This window comes from Erpetoichthys calabaricus, chromosome 9 (assembly GCF_900747795.2).
Source record: "Erpetoichthys calabaricus chromosome 9, fErpCal1.3, whole genome shotgun sequence".
NCBI classification, from domain to species: domain Eukaryota; kingdom Metazoa; phylum Chordata; class Cladistia; order Polypteriformes; family Polypteridae; genus Erpetoichthys; species Erpetoichthys calabaricus.
Genome location: NC_041402.2, coordinates 152,985,227 through 152,998,945, shown reverse-complemented (window position 1 = coordinate 152,998,945; position 13,719 = coordinate 152,985,227).

Below are 13,719 nucleotides of genomic sequence, written 5' to 3'. Positions count from 1 at the left end.
CAGCCTTATTACAAAATGGATTTAATTAATTTTTTTCCTCAGAATTCTACACACAACACCCCATAATGACAACGTGATAAAAGTTTACTTGAGGTTTTTGCAAATTAGTTAAAAATAAAAAAACTGAGAAAGCACATGTACATAAGTATTCACAGCCTTTGCCATGAAGCTCAAAATTGAGCTCAGGTGCATCCTGTTTCCCCTGATCATCCTTGAGGTGTTTCTGCAGCTTAATTGGAGTCCACCTGTGGTAAATTCAGTTGATTGGACATGATTTGGAAAGGCACACACCTGTTTATATAAGCTCCCACAGTTGACAGTTCATGTCAGAGCACAAACCAAGCATGAAGTCAAAGGAATTGTCTGTAGACCTCCGAGACAGGATTGTCTCGAGGCACAAATCTGGGGAAGGTTGCAGAAAAATTTCTGTTGCTTTGAAGGTCCCAATGAGCACAGTGGCCTCCATCATCCGTAAGTGGAAGAAGTTCAAAACCACCAGGACTCTTCCTAGAGCTGGCCGGCCATCTAAACTGAGCGATCGGGAGAGAAGGGCTTTAGTCAGGTAGGTGACCAAGAACCTTCCAGAAGGACAATCATCTCTGCAGCAATCCACAAATCAGGCCTGTATGGTAGAGTGGCCAGACGGAAGCCACTCCTTAGTAAAAGGCACATGGCAGCCCACCTGGAGTTTGCCAAAAGGCACCTGAAGGACTCTCAGACCATGAGAAAGAAAATTCTCTGGTCTGATGAGACAAAGATTGAACTCTTTGTTGTGAATGCCAGGCGTCACGTTTGGAGGAAACCAGGCACTGCTCATCTCCAGGCCAATACCATCCCTACAGTGAAGCATGGTGGTGGCAGCATCATGCTGTGGGGATGTTTTTCAGCGGCAGTGACTGGGAGACTAGTCAGGATAAAGATAAAGATGACTGCAGCAATGTACAGAGACATCCTGGATGAAAACCTGCTCCATAGCGCTCTTCACCTCAGACTGGGGCGATGGTTCATCTTTCAGCAGGACAACGACCCTAAGCACACAGCCAAGATATGAAAGGAGTGGCTTCAGGACAACTCTGTGCATGTCCTTGAGTGGCCCAGTCAGAGCCCAGACTTGAATCCGATTGAACATCTCTGGAGAGATCTTAAAATGGCTGTGCACCGACGCTTCCCATCCAACCTGATGGAGCTCGAGAGGTGTTGCAAAGAGGAATGGGTGAAACTGGCCAAGGATAGGTGCATCGACAAAGTATTGAGCAAAGGCTGTGAATACTTATGTACATGTGATTTCTCAGTTTTTTTATTTTTAAATAATTTGCAAAAACCTCAAGTAAACTTTTATCACGTCATTATGGGGTGTTGTGTGTAGAATTCTGAGGAAAAAAATGAATTTAATCCATTTTGAAATAAGGCTGTAGTATAACAAAATGTGGAAAAAGTGATGCGCTGTGAATACTTTCCGGATGCACTGTAAAGTAAGGCCAGCATTTCTGACCCTGAATATACTGTTATCAAGCCAGGTGGTTTTCTTTAAAACCATTACAATGTATAGTATGCATACAAGGTGTCCACAAAAGAATGGAACTATCCCAAAACAGTAATATATAGTAAATACTAAATGATACTGTGTCATTTGTACATAAAAAGAAAAAGGCAGGACATCAATAACGTTTGAAGTCAATACACTTAGTTGCTTGTCAGATGTCAAAGTGATGCTCTGTTTCTCAAAATCATATCATATAATCATATTGGATGCCATTATCATTGCTGCAGCTGTGACATTTCTCTTTTTCAGATGGCTCATATCTCAAACATTTTTCTCCATACAAAATGTTTTTCACATATGCTGACATTATATCAGATGTACAGTAAGTTTAGACATTGCTCCACTCTGAACTTTACTAAACTTTGATATACAGCTTTGCATCATGTTCGGTGCTACTGCTGCTTTACACCTAGGAGGTACACATGACTCCTTGGCATACTCTGGTGATTGTGAGTTTTGTAAGTTCATTTACATTTACTTATTTGGCTGATGCTTTTGTCCAAGGTGATTTATAACATTTATGATACAATTGGTTACATTTCTTTCAGTTTTCCAATTTGAGCACAGGCAGGTCAAGTGATTTGCTCATGGTCACCCAGTGTCTAAAGCCAGTGCCTAAGTCTAAAGTCTTAAACAACTACAACACTCTCCCTGCCTAAATTTATATTGCTTTTTCTTCATGAAATGGTACTAAACATGAAGTAAAGTTAAATGAGATCATTTTACTGAGATTTTTCAGGAAAGGAAGACGGGTTTCAAGGGAGGGTAGTTATACTTACAAATTATTGCACTGGGGAGTAATGACATGTGGATTATCACATGCAAGAAAGAATTTCACGGTACTCTGTACACATTACAATAATGACCTATAAACCTATAAGCGTAAAATCCGGCACTGACCTACAGTGTTATGTCCATGTTGCATACAATAGTATTTGCTAGGCTGGTTGGGTGACTGTCAGTTTTACAGAAAATCATGGTGGCATCAGTTTATCCTTTTGAAAAGAAATAAAGCTGTCCTTTATATTTCCTTTAATATTTATTTTGTTTCTTTAGAGTTTTATTAATATGTAACATGAATGATACTATTTGTGAATGGACACATTGTAAATAATAACTACAACCCTACTTGCAAATATATATAACAAACTTAAATTGTGATGAAAAAAGATGGAAAGCCTTTTCGTAATTAGCATTCATAGATCCCAAGGTAGATATCCACCAAAGGAAAATGAGAAAAAAATCATCATTTATGTTGGTACGTGATAAAGCAGGGAAACAGATGTGCTGCAAAGAACACTTCAAATTATTTACGTATAAAAGATTTTTTCCTACAATTTAAATACTGTGAATACATTATAACTGAGGAACCTAAGAATGTGCGTGAGACACCTCACCCCCTTGGATATTCAGAGCTATAAAGCTTAATTTTGTCTAGGAAACAATTTTAGAAAAGAAATCAGTTGAGATAGTAATTGTTCCCCTGACTGCTTTAATATTTAGGAAACGGTGGTGAAAATGTGACAGCAGCATCACTAATTGACATTTAGTCCTTAAAATGGAACAAAGCTGATTTTCAATGACTTTGTTATTTGAAGTAAAGTAGAAAGACAGCAAGTCTGATGTTTGTCAGGATGACCTTGCTTTATTGTATGTTACTTTTATTTGTAGTAGCTGAATGAACTGAAAGGCTAAAGGCTTGTTTTAATATGAAAACATTCAATTGCAAAATGAAATGGAAAGCAATTGCATTTGATAATGAAAAGAAGCTATTCATTTGCAATTTGTAATGACTTTAAAAATAATAGCAATTTTAATAACTACTTATACTTGTTTGATTGAAATAATGTAATCCACACTTTATATAATATTTCCCATCTAATGAAAGTGTTTGGAATTCAAAAAATCCTTTCGTTAAAATTATGAACTAAGGTCTGTACAAGCTTGAATAATAAACTAAGGGCACTGACAGTACAAAATTATACATATAGCTTAGCTGATGCTGTGTATCATTACACCATAATTCATCTTGGTCACGAAAAAAAGTCAAGTTTTTCTGCAAAACTTCAAGCTTGATCACAGTTTATTACAAGCCACTCTGTTAAAATGACAGGCAATTGGCCTCTGGCAGTCATGCAAGTCCCACAGTGCAATGAACACATAAAAAAGACCGGATATTGATTGTAAGCCATATCAAAACTATATCTTCAGCATTTAATGGTCAGCATTTTGTTGTAATGGGTGGCTCTCGAGAGACAGTACAGTTTAGAGGCTGTCTACCTTGTCACAGGGATTGCTTAAAGCACACCCAAGGTGATAATCTTTGGACAAATCAAAATGCAGTGCTAACTTAGCTGATTAGCCTATACAATGAAGGTGTATTTGTATCAACTTCAAAATCTGTATTGTGTATAACAACCTTAATTCTGAGCGTTTTTGTTTAATATCTTACAATTCACATGACAAGTTCTTATACTGTAATTAGCAAGGTGTCACGTATTAAAGAGAAGTTAAGTTTGGTTGTAGAAAAGGAATGTATTTGCTCTTATTTGGAAATTCAAAGGCATTAAATAATTGGTGCTACACTATATGGTGCTCAGCAGAAATATTTTTCTTCCTCAAGGCTCATTCTTATATTCTGTCACCCAGTTACACCTGAACCACAAATGTGGAATAAATGCATGATCTACTGTTTACTTATATTCAGATTAATTCAGTTTATTCTTATGAAACACACTTCCACTTATATGCTCAGCATGCTATACATTGTTACTAATATAATCTCACTAGGAAGAAAAACAGAACGGCAAAGATAGTTAATTAAAGTAATTGTTTCAGTTATGAATTGTTTCAGTTATTCGATAGTAATATGAAAAGCCTCTGTCACAGGTCTAACAAAGTTTGCTGTGTTAAAATAATGAGTCTTCGACCTTGATTTACAAGTATGCAAAGTCTGATGAGGCCTCTCTAATACTGGTAATTATATCATCAAGTTTGTTTCTAAACCCTCTAACTCAGTTTGATTTATAATTTGAAGATTTAAGTAAACGTGCATCTTGAGTTTGCAATGCGCAATCAGTTCTCTGCGTAAGTGAGAAATAGGCCGTTTATGACCTACGTATAAAATGAAAATGGTGATGTATGACATGTGGTTATGGTCTTTGCTACTGTATTTTGAGGTTCCTGTGACAAGTCCACTTTTTTAGACTTACAAATATTTTTATTTGTGATTATTGTTAATTTTTGGTTATTATAGGCCTGTATAAATGCAGAGGTTTGGTGTCAGGACATGCACCTGGGCAAAAAAATCATGCTGAAACCTCTATTGGAGAGGCCTAGTCAAAAAAAAATGGTAATAGCTATAGAAGAAGTTTTAAAGTAACATGTGTGACATTTTTGCAAAGTCATATTTTCCTGTGGTCACCATTTTGTTTCCTTTAGTTACCATCTAGCTTCTAGTTGCCATTATCATTGCCAGCTATTTAGCAACAGCTATGCCAGTGTATTTAACATGGCAGTGCAGTAATCAGCTTCTCTACTTACATAAATAAAACCTTTAATTATCAAGACTTTCAGTTAGTGATTTAGTTACTGAAATGACATTAAATAGGTTACAGAACTCTTGCTTATTATTTTGACTTTGATTCTTGTTACTTATTTTGTGCTCATTTTAGACTTTGTCAATCAGTTTGGTTCCTGGCTGTCTGCCCTGAGGATCATACTCCGATTTCATTTCAGGTTGCTGCTGCATTGACTGCAAAAATGTCAGTTAGTCATAAAACAGGAGTGAGGCAAAAGAGAAAGCACAAAGTCAAGGCAAAATGAGGGTTAAAACCAAAAGTCAAAAAGATGAGTCAAAAGGCAGAGCTTTGATTTAGTGGCAAGTAATCAAAATAACAAAGTGAGTCACTTGGTTTTTAACCAATCTTAGATAGAAGTAACTATTTTGGGGAACATTTATACTGGTGCACCAATGACATCACAACTGGTACAGCCCCAGTGCATCATGGGAGAATCACCATGGGAACAGATGACACAAACACCACAAAATGGTGGCACCCATTGTCAAAACAAAATGGCATCGGGAAAAAAGTCAAACTAATCAACTTCACAGTGGAAGCTCTAAGTAAAATTCTGAGTGGAGAATTGGATTCCTTGGATTTTAAAAATTTCAGAACAACACCAAGATGAATTTTCAAGCCTCAGGAAAACCCAAGAAAAAATAAAAATAAACTCAAATTGTAATAGCTGCCTCACATTTTTTTAACACTAGAATTATAAAAGCCTACAAAAAAACTTGTAATCCTGGCCCACCCCAAATCCCTTCGCATCTCTCTGTCAGTGTCTTTTGTCTTATAAACGTGCCGATCAACACAAGCAGCAAGCAGCTCATCAAACCCCCAAACTGCCACAGGTCAAGTCGTAATGAAGATTCTCAGTGCTCAGTGTTTATGTTGGAGTGAATTGCCTGGATGTTAAATAATTTAAATAATATATCATTATTTGGAATACATATATTTCATGTGTGTTCCGTGTCTAAAACAATCTTTGTAAACTCATCGTTAAAGTTTTAGTAATAAATGACAAAATGTAGACATGAACTATAATGTGTGAAGGCTGATGTCCAAATATCAAATAAACACTTTCACAAAAGGTACAAGTATAATACGACAGCTTCCGTGGTGCAGCGGTAAGAGCTGCTGACTTGTAATCAAAAGGTCACCGGTTTGATACTGACTGTCTCACAGATTTACAGTTTTGAGTAGTGAGCTGCTACTTGTATAATATTATACAATAAAAACATACATCTGATTTATGTGTGTAATAGCTGGTGTAAATTTATAGTATTTGTAAAAGTTAGCTTTTTTTTCACTTTTATTCTCTCACAATCACAATACAACATCCCCCCCAACACCACCACCCTGGATGTGACGCTGTTAGTTATTATTTGAAACTGGGAATAACTGTGGATGTGAGTGCTGTTTTGAGACAATGGAACTGGAAATTCTCTGATCTGGATGGATAAAAGCTGACACACAAACACTGGTGAATCTTCCTTCTTGGTATCTCATTGTCACTTGAATTTTTTAATTAAGTTTCATTGAGTGTTCCTGCTCACACTGAATTGGTGTGCACCTTATGGTCCATGATGTCAAAGCCGCACTGACAAAAAACAGAGACATAGGTATATATGATATTTGGAATAATTCATTTTATGACCTGTATAATACATTTTGGAAAACATAGTAGCACTGATGCAGCATTACTCATATTATTCATATTTATTCGTATGCCTTCTTGTGAGTGTAATCAGTGACCACGTTTTTTTTTTTCCTGATCTTGCCCAGTCTCCACATTTTGGTGCATAGTGGTGTTTCTTTTTTTACTCCAGGACATGCAAAGGAAAGAATAGTACAGAGATGTCAGTTCTGTGCTATATACAATCATCAGATTCAAATGTTAACAGTTCCCACACACCCAAGGGAAACCGTCCTTTCTATATTTATGACATGTGCACCTGTTGCAATGTACACACTTCTCTCTGTGCTGTGGTTCCTATTACATTGTCAGGGGCACCTGACACTGACTGAGTTTGCTTTCCTGGGGGAAGCGGCAGTCTTGGAACAGAAGCTTGTCGATGTTGCATCCTCTTTTTCTTTTTCCATTGCCTTTTCTTGTAAGAAATGATGGCAAAGTTCCTCTGCAAGGTGAGCCAAGGGCACTCTTCTTTTCTCAGTGGCCCCCATGCATGCATTGTACAGTACATGTGTGTTCATCGCTGCCAGGTCAAGCATGTTGTAGCACACAGCAGAGTATCAGGGGTCACAATGAATTTTTGGCACATGCTTATGACTGGTGTAAAAGTAATAGACTCGACACACTTAAAAAGGTTTGGGGCAGCCACTCATATATTATTCCTTGCTGCAAAAAGGTTCTTTAAAGAATACAGAGATGTTCTCAGTACGGAGTCCAGAGCAGAACTGTTGAGGGTTTGTAAAGATGGCGGCTTTAAGTGATCGGACAGGAATTGACGTAAGGGAACCGGAAGTGATGTTCTTCAGATGTCAGATTGGGTGACAAAAGTGATATTCTTCTGGGCACCGGAACTGGAAGTGCCGTCATCTGCTCTGAATCAGACAGATTTTCCCGTGGCTGGTCTGTAGAAATAACAGGAGAAGGTTTAGTGTACCCCGGCACCCCCTGGTCTGGTGTGGAATTACCTTTGCTTGGTCCATACAATGTCCTGCTAGTCGCACGTGTGTGACACTGACTTATAAGCTTATTTAGACTTGCTCTTGGAGTTTTGTCGTGAATTAGAGCCTACATTACAGAGACCATCACACAGAATTCACATAAACCCTGTTCTTTTACAGGATTTAATAACTAAATTGGATTTGGCTAAGAAGCTTTTTAGCATGAAGTGGCTGATTGGTCAGGAATCTCGTAGTCATCCCTGAGCTGCGTCATGCCACCTGCATGGGAAGGTATATTTAAAATGTTGCCCAGATACATACAATTTCCATACTGTCAGGGTGAGCAAACTGACATCAAGGCAATTTGCAATTTATAGCCATTGTTAATTTTCCTAATGTAATCGGTGCAGCTGACTGCACACATTTTGCAAAAAAGGCACCAACATACAATGAATTTGCATTTGTAAACAGAAACAACTATGATTCAAATAATATACAATTAATATGTGATGCACAAACGTGTCTGACTAACATTGTTGCAAGGTAGCCTGGCCCAACCTACAACCCACGATTCCTTTATCAAATGATAGGCTTACTTACCAAGAAGCCAGCCATCACACTAATTGATAAGATTGCAATTAAGTTTAGTACATCACAGAGAACTTGTATAATGTTTCTCTCAGGTGATACAGGTACACCACAAGACAGAAGATATAATAAAAAGGCACTTCCACTCATGAGTGTGGTTAGCTGGCTCGCTACCCAGGTTTTGTTCCTGCCTTGCGCCCTGTGTTGGCTGGGATTGGCTCCAGCAGACCCTCGTGACCCTGTGTTAGGATATAACGGGTTGGACAATGACTGACTGACTCCCACACATGATCAGTGATAATACCGATCATGCTTTGTAAGTCACCTTAGATAAAGGCATCTGGTAAATAAATAATAATTATAATAATAGAACAGTACATTGGTCTATGAAAAGGTAAATGGCAGTGTTTGGAAAGAATTGTGCGATAAGTAATTTTTAATAAATAATTGGATCCCAGAGCTTGCAGCATCTGAACGTTTGCAGGTGTGTATATGCCGGCACCACTCTGGGGTTGATTGGGGTGTTTGGCTGATTGCATATTCACATGCAAATGTGAGCAGGTCAATCAGGTGCCTCATTCAAACCACTGAGTAGGTGGAGGACCACACCTGCACCCAATCGGGCAATATAAAAGGAGCCTGCACAACAGAGAAGGGGAAGAAAAAAGATTGAGAGATTAAAATAAATGAGAAGGGAAAGGGCAGAGGTTACAGGAGGAAAAAAAAGGAAGGATTGTGTGGAACCCGTGTTGATAAGAATGGTGGCAGGGTGTCGAGAGTACGAGGGGGGACCCAAAAATAACCGGAAATATTTTTAAAATGTGTTTAATTTTCTGTACAAACTACAATTAGTCTCCTTCAAAGTACTCTCCATTGGCGGAAATACACTTATCTAACCGTTTGTTCCATTGTTCGAAACATTTTTTAAATTCGTCTGAAGTAATGCCCATTAATGCTCTGGTCGTTTCTTGTTTTACCTCTTCGACGTCAGCAAAACGCCTTCCTTTCAAGTCTTTTTTCATCCGAGGGAACAAAAAGAAATCACACGGAGCTAAATCCGGTGAGTAGGGTGGGTGGTTCAGGGTTGTCATACCGTTTCAATAACAATAGTTTCTGCAACACTTTTTTCAAGAAGAAAACAAAATTTCACTGCCGCGCGTTACTCACGATAATCAGCCATCATAAAAAAACGACGCTTGCACAAAACTACTTTTACAAAAAAATTCACTGAACACAAGCACAACCTTCCAGACTGCTGGCACTTGGCAGACTGACTTGTGAGGAGTGTAACTAGATCGCCCTAACTGCCCAACCATGTACTACAAGTACCAACCTAACAACAACAAAATTTCGGTTATTTTTGGGTCCCCCCTCGTATGCCCCAGGGGAGCAAGCAGTAGGCCTGTACTTGGGTGTGGAGCTGGTGAAGGGGAGCCCTGATGGAACATGAAGAGGAGTAGGAGTGACCCCGTTGTGCAGTGTCACCCTCATGATACCAATGGACCGGCCAAGGGAGATCTGAGTGGGGTTCGTTTGGGAGTCCTACATGTGCTGATGGACTTGTGGTAGGACTCTGAACCTGGAATAAGTGGAAGACTGCACCTGTCGGTGGGCATCTGCTCATGCTGTAATGTTCTGATGGGATAAGCTGAGGAGATGACAGATTTTAGAGACGAGACATAGAGGCTCATGTTTGTTTTAAAGTAAGAAACCTGCCTGTGATTTTAACCTTGCTTTTATCGGAGTATTTATTTGTATTTTAACCTCCACTTTTTGACACCAGGTTTTATGGATTATTTATTTACTGAAGATCTTTTACACTGCACCAGTTTTTGAACATTTTGAACCCCTTGCTGACTGTTTGCATGCTCATTTGCCCGATCATTTCAGTTTATGGCTATTGACGGTTCTGGGTTCAAGAGGCTCATAGAAGCAACCAGGGAGCGTGGAGGTGACATGGACTATCACAGTTTGCTGAATTGTGATGGCTTGTTTAGTACTGCACAACAAAGTGCAGAAATATGGGCTGCTTCTGCCACCTGTGAAAGACCAAGGTGAGTGCATAGAGGACCCCAATGTCTCTTAGGACATTGACACAATTACAATTCAAAGACATTTGGATGTTGTACAATGACTGCAAAGAGACTTGTATGTATTGCAACATAAACATTTACCTGGCAAAATGATTTTATTATTTTACAAGTTCAATAAGAATGTTCTTAATACATTGCAGTTCTTTGCATAAACCCTGGCAGGTGGTGGTGTGGGCATTGTATGATGACACATTGCTGTTGCTCTCCACACTTAGCTGCACCCACTCTTGTTTTTTCTTGTATTTTCAACTCCCGTGGAGAGACTATCAAAAGAACGTTTTTGCAGTTCTCCACTTCAGTCAGTAATACACCAAGTTCACATTCACTTAAGATACATATACTGCCTTTTTTTTCTTCTGTTCTTCCATGGTTTGCAGTAAAGACACAACTTGGGGACTTGGGCAAATTATATGGTGATTATATCATGAATATTCAAAAGAGGTGTTTTTTTGCCAGATATAGTTACTGGTTGACAGTGACAGAGAGTGGATTAAAGTGTGTGGTGCAGGAGCATAGTTTTAAGTTGATTTGAGATTTATAAAGGAACTTGGGGTAGCATGTGGCATATGTGTGGTTTTATAAATATAATTTTTTTTGTCTAAGCTGTTTTTGCCTTTCTTGCATAATTAAAAATTTAGTACTGAATCTAAGAGAAGGTTTTATACACGAGGCTCTTGGTCTTCCTAAATGCAGATTATTCAGTGTGATTTACAGATTACCCCAAGACTATAATAGCATTTAAAGATAGGTAAATTAATAATTTTAACATCCTGATAATAAGACAGGACACAAAAGTTAATTCTGATTTGTGTCAATGGTTAAATTAGCTTTTTAATGTCTTGAACCCTAAGAGATTACCTTAATTTTGCAATATTTTTATCTCGAAGAAACCAGGTTTTAGAACGCGTGGAAAAGAGAGTTAGCATTAACACAAGTTAAATATAACATCTGAAGGATATAGGCAAAATAAACTATAAGGTGTTTGAATTATGAATAATCAATTTTTCCTTAATTATTTGTAGAATTATCACCTGTTAAATTTTATTTTCCTGAATTTAAACACAAATAATTTTAACTCATCCAATGTTTGACCACACTAAACCAGTTAATTTACGATGTAACTTGATTAGCTTAAACAAGTATAATTGTCATATACTATACATAACTACAACCAGGTGTCATATGAATGAAATGCTTTTATTTGTAAAATCGCCTAATGTCAACAAAAAGAATGGAAAAAGAAACCATACACAAATGCAGACACAAATGAGAAAGTAACAGAATAAAATTTTGACATACAGTGGAACCTCGGTTTGTGAGTAACTTGGTTTATGAGTGTTTTGCAAGAGGAGCTAAAATTTTTAATAGATTTTGACTTGATAAACGAGCAAGATCTTACAATACGAATAGTATGTATACGCTTTGTCTGCTGAGCGTCATGTGATCACAACTGAGCTGATGGTTCTTTTCTCCCTCTCTCGCTGCGGGATTGTGGGCAATCGTCTCCTGTTCTCCATCTGAGTCGGCGTGCCTCACTCATATAGTCAACATCCGTATGAGCGTATACTGTTTACTACAGCATTGTAACTGTGTGTGTGTGTGTGCACTCGCGCATGTGCGCATGTGTGCTGTGACGTGCGAGTCCCCATCTTGCACCCCAGTACTTTAGTAACACCAGCTTTATTCAGCTTGAAACAGCAACAGCATGGTTATTTATTGTAGCGGGATCTGCCACTCTCCTATACACAGACACAGCAGTCCGGCAGGGTCATGGCCAGGTTAGTGCACAGGGCATTTATAATGTTCCTTGTATCACCCATCAACGGCAGGCGCTTATAGCATGTCCGCAATCTTTTCGGATTCGCTTTTATGGCGAACTGCTACAGCGCTGGGAGACTGCGATTGCTTTGGGACGCTCTTCCGCGTGTCGTCCCGTTGGGTGGAATCCCACAAGAGTTTAGAAACTCACTCACACCAGCCATGATTCTTTTCAAAGGTAAAGTGCAGGTTAATTTGTTTTATGTATTTTTACTTTATATTTTGTATTAGTCATTTTTATATGTATAGTTTTGGGTTGTGGAACGAATCATCTGAGTGACCATTATTTCTTATGGGGAAATTCACTTTGATATACGAGTGCTTTGGACTGCGAGCACGTTTCTGGAACGAATTATGCTTGCAAACCAAGGTTCCACTGTATATTGCAAATTATTATTATAATTGTATATCATTTCATAAATATGAAGTAAAATAGCTAAGAATAGTACCACAACAGTCCATCTACATTTTTATGCTTGTGTAGTAGAATATTCTGATAAAAAAAATAATCAGAAGAGGTACTTTAATACAGTATAAAGGTATAATAATGGTTGCACATTGGAAAAAACAAAATAACTTACTGTATTGTATATGTAAAGGAAACTTGTATGACGGAACAGAGTGAAAATATTCATAAAGTTTGTGTTTTGCAATGTAAGATTTTAAGATTCAAGGCTAGATTCCTTTACTAATTAGTTTCTTAACACAAATATCTCCATGGTATTTTTTACCTAATTTTAGCTATACTGTGTTTATAATAATGCATAGGAGGCTAGGTAAGCTGATTATAAAAATATATCATTTATTTTATATTCAGTATTTTTTAAGTTCTTAACAAACACAGGAGTATTTCAACTGAATATTCATAACTCTAATTTATGTCTCACTGAGGCATAGTAGTGAAGTAGTTAGTGCTGTCGCCTAGCAGACAAATACAGAATCCTGGCCTGGCTCTGGTTACTTCTGAATTTGCATGTTCTCCCTTGTCATCCTGAGTTATTCTCAAGGTAAGTAACTTTTTCTTCCAAACTCTCCACCTGTGTATTAATTGGTGACTCTAAATTCATTTGGTGTTATTGAGTGTGGCTGCACACTGCCACAGAGAAGATAAGGCAGATTCTTAAAAAATATGTTAGAAGAAACTTAGTTTCAAGTCTAGTAGGGTTCATTAACCAGTAAAATCAAAATCGATCTGATCTAAACCCCAAGCACATACCAAAAATCAAAGTTAAAAGAAAAAAAACTTAAAACCATAACCAGAAAGTCATACAAACAAATTGCTCATACCACTATTAAGGTTTTTTTTCACAAAAAGGATAAACAAAAAGTCTTTGTCCTGACCTCCATACTTACTGTCCACTGAAGCCATATTGTAGCTGTGAAAAAACAAAATGGGGGTGAGATGGTGTGGATCAACTTCTCCCTTCTACTCCTATTTTGGGAGCCTTTGAACCCGACACCATCAATAACATAACTGGATGAC